At 36.3% G+C, this 6858-nt stretch overlaps 1 long non-coding RNA gene across 1 annotated transcript; it reads left to right on the forward strand.

Moving 5' to 3' along the window:
* The first annotated feature begins 2028 nt into the window (after nucleotides 1-2028).
* Nucleotides 2029-3286, forward strand: LOC307157302. The gene is made up of 4 exons (XR_013820922.1): nucleotides 2029-2100; nucleotides 2294-2391; nucleotides 2814-2987; nucleotides 3160-3286. It is a non-coding gene; the product is annotated as an uncharacterized lncRNA (long non-coding RNA).
* Nucleotides 3287-6858: the final 3572 nt, after the last annotated feature.

The following is a 6858-nucleotide window of genomic DNA, read 5'->3' on the forward strand; positions in this document are numbered from 1 at the left end:
CTTCAACCAACCCAAGAAACCAACTTAAAGCTAAAGATCATTTTGCTGAGTTTCGCTCGCTTCGAGTCGCTATAGCAACCAGACGCTGTAATCACGTGACTCCGCTTCCGTCCAACACAGACGAGACCACACAAAGAGGGCCGATCTACAACTCAGACGTAACGTAGACCTTAATTTGCAATCTGAAAGAAATGCTGTTTAAGTTGTCTAAGTATTGCTGAGAATGTTGGGGTTTCGTTGTTAAATGACTGAACTGTTTCTGCCTCTTCTCTAAACTCACACTTATACTCTCTTCCACACAAACATCTTCACTCACACACGCACATACACTTATCCACGTGTTTCGACCCAAACACACTACCACGTGCTAACTAGAAGTGGCACTACACACACGCGTCCTGAGGAAAACACCACACCACGTGTTTCTGGACATCGACACCCACACCTACAATCATCCTTATTCTCACTGTTATTAGCCTCTCGCTGATTCTCTCTCTCTCTCTCTCTCTCTCTTCCTTCTCTTTTACGTTTATTTCTGCTGTATTCCTCATTGCGATCGTATATTGTTTTGTTTATGCATATTTACTCCTGTGTGATTTAAAATAGTATATGTAACCAGTAGCTCGTTTGAATAAACTTTGTTAAATCATTTGAATTAAGTTTGCCTGTTTGTATCAATACTGAGTCCCTGAGTAGTGCAGATTTTTACCTCTTAAAGCTCTACGATCAATTTTACTATTGAAAGAAATCTCAAATGGTCTAAAACACTAAGATAATTGTTTCCTTTGTGGCCACAGGGAAAGTGTTATCTATCGGTGTTAAAGACGTCAGATTTCTGTTCAGAAATTGTACATTCTGTGTGCTGGATGTACAGTTTGTACAATAAATGAACATTGTTCAACTTATACCTAAAATTTCCCCTAATTGAACATATTCTACCCGTCTATATCAGTGAGTACTACAAGTAATTGTGTAATCTCTGATATAAGCCGAGGTTTTGACCTATTCCCTATTTGGGAATCATTTAATTCATGTAAGCAACATATGCATATTCACATTAATGCTAATTTGAGCTAATTAATTCCCTAATAATAATAATAATAATTCATTACATTTATATAGCGCTTTTCTAGATACTCAAAGCGCTTTACATAGAAGGGGGAATCTCCTCAACCACCACCAATGTGCAGCATCCACCTGGATGATGCGACGGCAGCCATATTGCGCCAGAACGCCCACCACACACCAGCTTACTGGTGGAGAGGAGACAGCATTACTGGTGGAGAGGAGACCTAACATAAGTCATTGTTGTTACATACATGTCCTGCAGGACTTGTGTATTACTGAGGTGTATTCCTGCCCAGGCATTATCAAAAAGGTCAAAGCTGAAACTTGTTAAAGTTTTGTCAGTCATTTTTTCATTTTCAAACACACCTGTAATAATAACACATTGTTACATTACATTTAGGACATTGATGGAGTCAACAGATTTGCAACACGTTGCAAGTAAGTTATTTCCAATGCTCCACTGGACAGGTATGGAGAGCACAACGTTTACTTCTGCAGAGGCCTTATCGAGCACCTCAACAAATACCTTCTACCATATGCTGGATTGTGGACTGAGATAATGATAGGTTTGCCATCATTAATCAGTATATCCCTTTTGGATATAAAAATCTTGCTTTGTTTTCTGAAAATTAAACACATGGCTTTACTAAAGGTGACCTTGGACGACATGGGACGGGACCACAATATGAGCAGTGCTCTAGGAAACACAATACCCTCAGAAAGCTTCCAAGACAAGTAATTTTAAGTAATTTTAATATATTTTACATTACATGACCTTATTACTCAGTGCTTAATGTGTTTAACAGGTAAATTATTTTACGAATTCACCTGTTTTTTTTATACCCTTCTCAGAACATAACAGTGGACAACAAAACACAGGGCATAATGGAAAAGAGCCAGTGGGATTTAAAACACATTCGATTTCCCTCTGGCCGCCTGACTAGGCTTGATGACTTTGTGGCCCGCTATCAGACTAGTCACACCGCACTCCTGAAGGAGTATGAAGATTCCCAAAGAGTTTTCAGAAGAAAGGTTTGAATACTTTAATTAAGGTTTCATTGAAGGTGGCATGGGTAACAGTTTTTAAGTAAAAGTAAATATGAAGAAAATTACATTTTGTATGTCATCACATTATATGTATTGGTATCTAAAACAGTTCTCCAAAGTTATTTCAATTATAAATGACTGCTTTCATCAATACCTTACTTTATGCAGACATACAGAGTGGACCAACAAAAATGGAAAGAACGCCAGCAGAAAAAGAGGGGGAGATATGTTACACCACTCCGGAAGCCGTTTCATTTCAAGACATCGAAGAAGAAGGTATACTGAAAATATAAAGCTGCCATGCCTTCTACAGAATTAATAATAGTAATAATTCTAATCTAAACGTAACAGTTTTAGCTTTACTGCAGCCAAGGTAATTACAGTCAATCCGAAATAGTTTACTACTCATAGATATATAACAGCAAAACCCCTTTTCCATCGCTTTATTTTCTGTTATTCCACTACACACTACACAATCCTTACTTAATATTAATAATATATGTGGTATATCATTTTTTAGAGAAACTATTAATGTTAATTACAACTGAAATTTCTACAAACAATTGAAATATTGTAAAAGATTTTATTTTTATATTTGTTTTAAATGTATTTAAAATAGGAAATTAAGAGACAAACAGAAGCACTGTTACATGAGGATCCTTAGTAACGTGATCTGTTTTTAAACACACTGTTGATAGGTTGACTCCTCAGTGCCTGACGGTGCCATTGGGAAACAAAAGTCTTCACCACAGCCTAGTTCATCTCTGCTGGGGGACCATGAAGAAACTTTGGATGGAAAGGATGTAGTACATGGGGATATCTCAAACAAACCTCAGAAACCATCCAAGACATCAATAACCCCACAGCATCAAGTAAGAAGGCTTTCTAGTATCACAAGTTCTTAATAGTAACTTTTAAAGGTTATTATTTGAATGAACATTAAAAAGAAAGAATGTAATTGTTTAAAAAAAGAGAGACAAGTTGAAACACATTCACCTTATGTTTAACAACGTATAATTTTTTATTTAAATGTATGGCATGCAGCTCACCTCATGGTGGAAAAGAAAAGACACAGAGGTTGTGGTTTCTGTGATCCCCACCCAGAACATAGGGCAAACGATTACTGTTCGTCACCGTGAGCTCCGTACACTTCAACCGCACCGGTGGTTATATGGCGAGGTAGTATGCATTTAATTCTCTTAAAAATGTAGTTATACAAACTGTAGTTAAGTTTTACAATTATAAATCTGTAGTTCTAGATTAACACTTCAGCTACCACTATTTGGTAATATGGAAAGAAGTAAATTTAGGACAAAGATAGTTCCTTAAAGGTCCCGTTCTGTGTGATCCCATGTTTCAAACTTTAGTTAGTGTGTAATGTTGCTGTAAGAGTATAAATAATATCTGTAAAATTATAAAGCTCAAAGTTCAATGCCAAGCGAGATATTTTATTAAACAGAAGTCGACTACATCGAACGCCCAGTTTGGACTACATCCATCTACTTCCTTCTTTAATGACGTCACTAAAACCGTTTTCTGACTAACCTCCACCCACAGGAACACAGGCGTATTGATGGCGAAATGTCAACAGGCGTGGTTGATGTTTATCTATAATCGGATACCGCAAAAGTTTAATTCGAAGTTGTTAGTTTGCTCTGGCTATTTCACCACGGACTGTTTTTCTAACCTGGGACAATATCAAGCAGGCTTCTCTCAGCGTTTCACACTGACGAAGGGGGCAATTTCAACTATATTCCAGCAAGCGGTAAGTAGTGATTTACTATGGAAGTAGCGATCAACTTAACATCGTTTCTCTCGAGACATATGTTTGTCAATACTGCACACCCCTAATGCATGGTATTCATTTTGATTTCTTCGGGTCTTAAAAAAGCCTTAAATTTGACTTTAAAAAGTGTGCAGAAACCCTAATAAAGAACTGAGTTTCTGAATAATACACCAGAGCTTCTTCTGCTTCACCAGGGAATCTCTTGTTTTCACGGTCCCTGTTCTGTGGAGAGAGTTTAGGTTCAGTGTCTGATCTCTGGTTTGCCCCAGTGAAGCTTCACTCCTCCGAGAGCCAGCATCTCTTCTTCAATGTTTCTCGCCTGTACATCCAGTGAAATCTCTCCAGACTGAAGGACTAATTCACGGTCTTCAATGTGTTCAATACTTTGCACTAAACTGTAAGAAGTGCAACAGCTTCTAAACACATAAAGTACTTCATCCTTCCCTTGCGTTTTGTAACAAATCCTTCCCTCAAGATGAAAAGTCCTAAAATTATACTTCATTTTATTTTGTCCAGAAAGCTTATTTTATTTCATTTTGATTTTTTTCTATTAAAATAGTTTTTTTGTTTGTTTTTGGGATTTTTAGTTATTTAGTTATTTTATTTAACTTTAAATTACTAGATTTGATCAATAAATAAATAGTAATTTAAGGGCATTCCTCACATTCTTTCAACTTAAATTCAAAATAACGCACAATTTGCATAACCCTTTTAATTCAGCTAAAAAAAAAAAAAGAAAAGAAAGAAATCGTTTGAAATGAATGAATGAGAACTTGATTTGTCCAGTGTCTGAGTGAATCTCATCAAACGCATGTTAACAGTCACTGGTCGCCATCTACTGGCTGAACATTGTAATAGATAGGCTACAGTCTTTACTTGAAGCGCAAGTAACATTAGTTTCAAATGTCATTTACTCATTTGAATCGCTGTATTGCAACATCAGTGTTCATATCCAGATTATTAACTTTATCCAGATTCTGTAGTTATTATGTGATGTTTGCAACACAGAAATAGCAATAGTTAGTGAGGCTGTTGAAACACACAGTCGGGGCCACATTAACACTATAAGGGCCCCTGGGCTTCAGCTCTTCAAGGACTGATGAATACTAATGATAATAAAATAATAAACACTCATGTCTATGGAAACGATCATAATGGAGTAAATCACCTTTTGAGAGTAACATGGATAGCGCTTCAATTAAGGATTGTATCAGTTACATCGTTACGCCACCAGGTGGCGACAAGTGAATCATTCCTCATTCATTGAATCATTCATTCAAGAGATTTGTTCAAAAACGCTGATTCATATGGAAATGAAACAATGAAGTATTTATGAGCGAGTCACTAATTCATTCAGTCAAAACATTGTTCATATAAAATATGCACATATATCACTGCATGAACTACACACATAGTCTGAGTCTGTCTGGCATATTTTGCACAGGCTATTTAGTATCTAAACTTTTATACAAACAGTTTTACTCTTTCATTTATAATTTCATATAAACAATAAAACGTTACTGTCTGAAGAGCAAATTTCTTATAATGCTAAAAAATGTGATCATGGGGACTAGGACTTCCTTACAAAGGTTTCCTTCAGCTTTTCCGGGAAGAAAAATCCTGTATGACGTCAGAAAAGTTCAACTCTTTGGATTGACGTGTGTGTCCGATGACTAAGTCTTTGTTTTGTATTTTTTACCAATGCCGACTTGAAGAGAACGTTCCCCCGATGCATTAGTGACTGGGAATGTCCACATTTGGGAATACGGTGGGAATAAAGACTGATTTAACATCCGTATTCTTAATGTATTCCTAAAAATGTTCTAATTGATCAAGGAAATCTTCTTGTAAGTCACAACTGTATGTGAGATGAGCGAATGTGTTGTGGTGAGAGTTCAGTGATCTGGTGTAAAGATCCAAACATGTCGTCCAGTCCTTTGTAAGACTCGCATCTCTTTCTTACCTCAGCGACACGTTTATCAATGATAACAGTAAAAACATTGACAACAAATGTATGTGTATCTGACATTGCAACATCACAATCAGGGCCTCATTTATAAGCGATACGTACACATAAAACCAGCCCTGAAAGTGCCGTACGCCACTTCACACACCTGAGCTGTGATTCATACGCACACACTAGAAACTCTGATCATGTGTACGAAAATCCTTCTTAAGTCGATGAGCGAGTCTTTAAGTTCGTCCGCAGTCTCTGTTCTTAACAGACCGGCAACTCTTGATAAATTTCTGAGACATGCCTCTATGGCACGTAGATGTCGTTGACCACAAATGCCATAGTGGTACGTCCTTTCAATGGCATAACATTGCCTTCCAATTTGCCTCAAAATCTCCTCTGCCATTGCCAGTTTGTTCACAGTTCATCGCAGTTCTTGAGCACGTAAAATATCACGCAAAAACGTCACGCTCTTATTTGAATATTTATAAGCAGTCGTCATTACTATGCACATATCCAAAAACGAATTCTTGATATCTGCAATGACAATTTTTACTAGTGAAAATTAAATTTTAACATGTAACAATTAAATTACAGGTATCAAGAAGTATGTTTCTCACTAGTTGTAATTTCTTTTGTGATATCAAAAATGTATTTCTGCGAGTGATGACGTCATTTTTGAAATCAACAATTGAATTCCTGATATCAACAATCAGAATTTCTGATATCAAGAATTTAATTGTTGATATCAACAATTCATATCCTACATGTGTTTTAAATGTTAAAAGGGCAACAAAACTATTACAGATATCAAAAATTGGGTAACACTTTACGGTAAGGGTACATGAATTATCATGAATTCATGTATAAATTCATGCATGAAATATGCATTAATTCATGCATTAATATCTCATGAATCTTCAGGAACTAACACGAGTTCAATGTTTTTCATTCATGACTTCATGGATGAACAACACCTTAATTAAAACATTAACTAAGATGA

This window comes from Squalius cephalus, assembly GCF_949319135.1.
Source record: "Squalius cephalus genome assembly, chromosome: 4".
Taxonomy (NCBI): Eukaryota; Metazoa; Chordata; class Actinopteri; order Cypriniformes; family Leuciscidae; genus Squalius; species Squalius cephalus.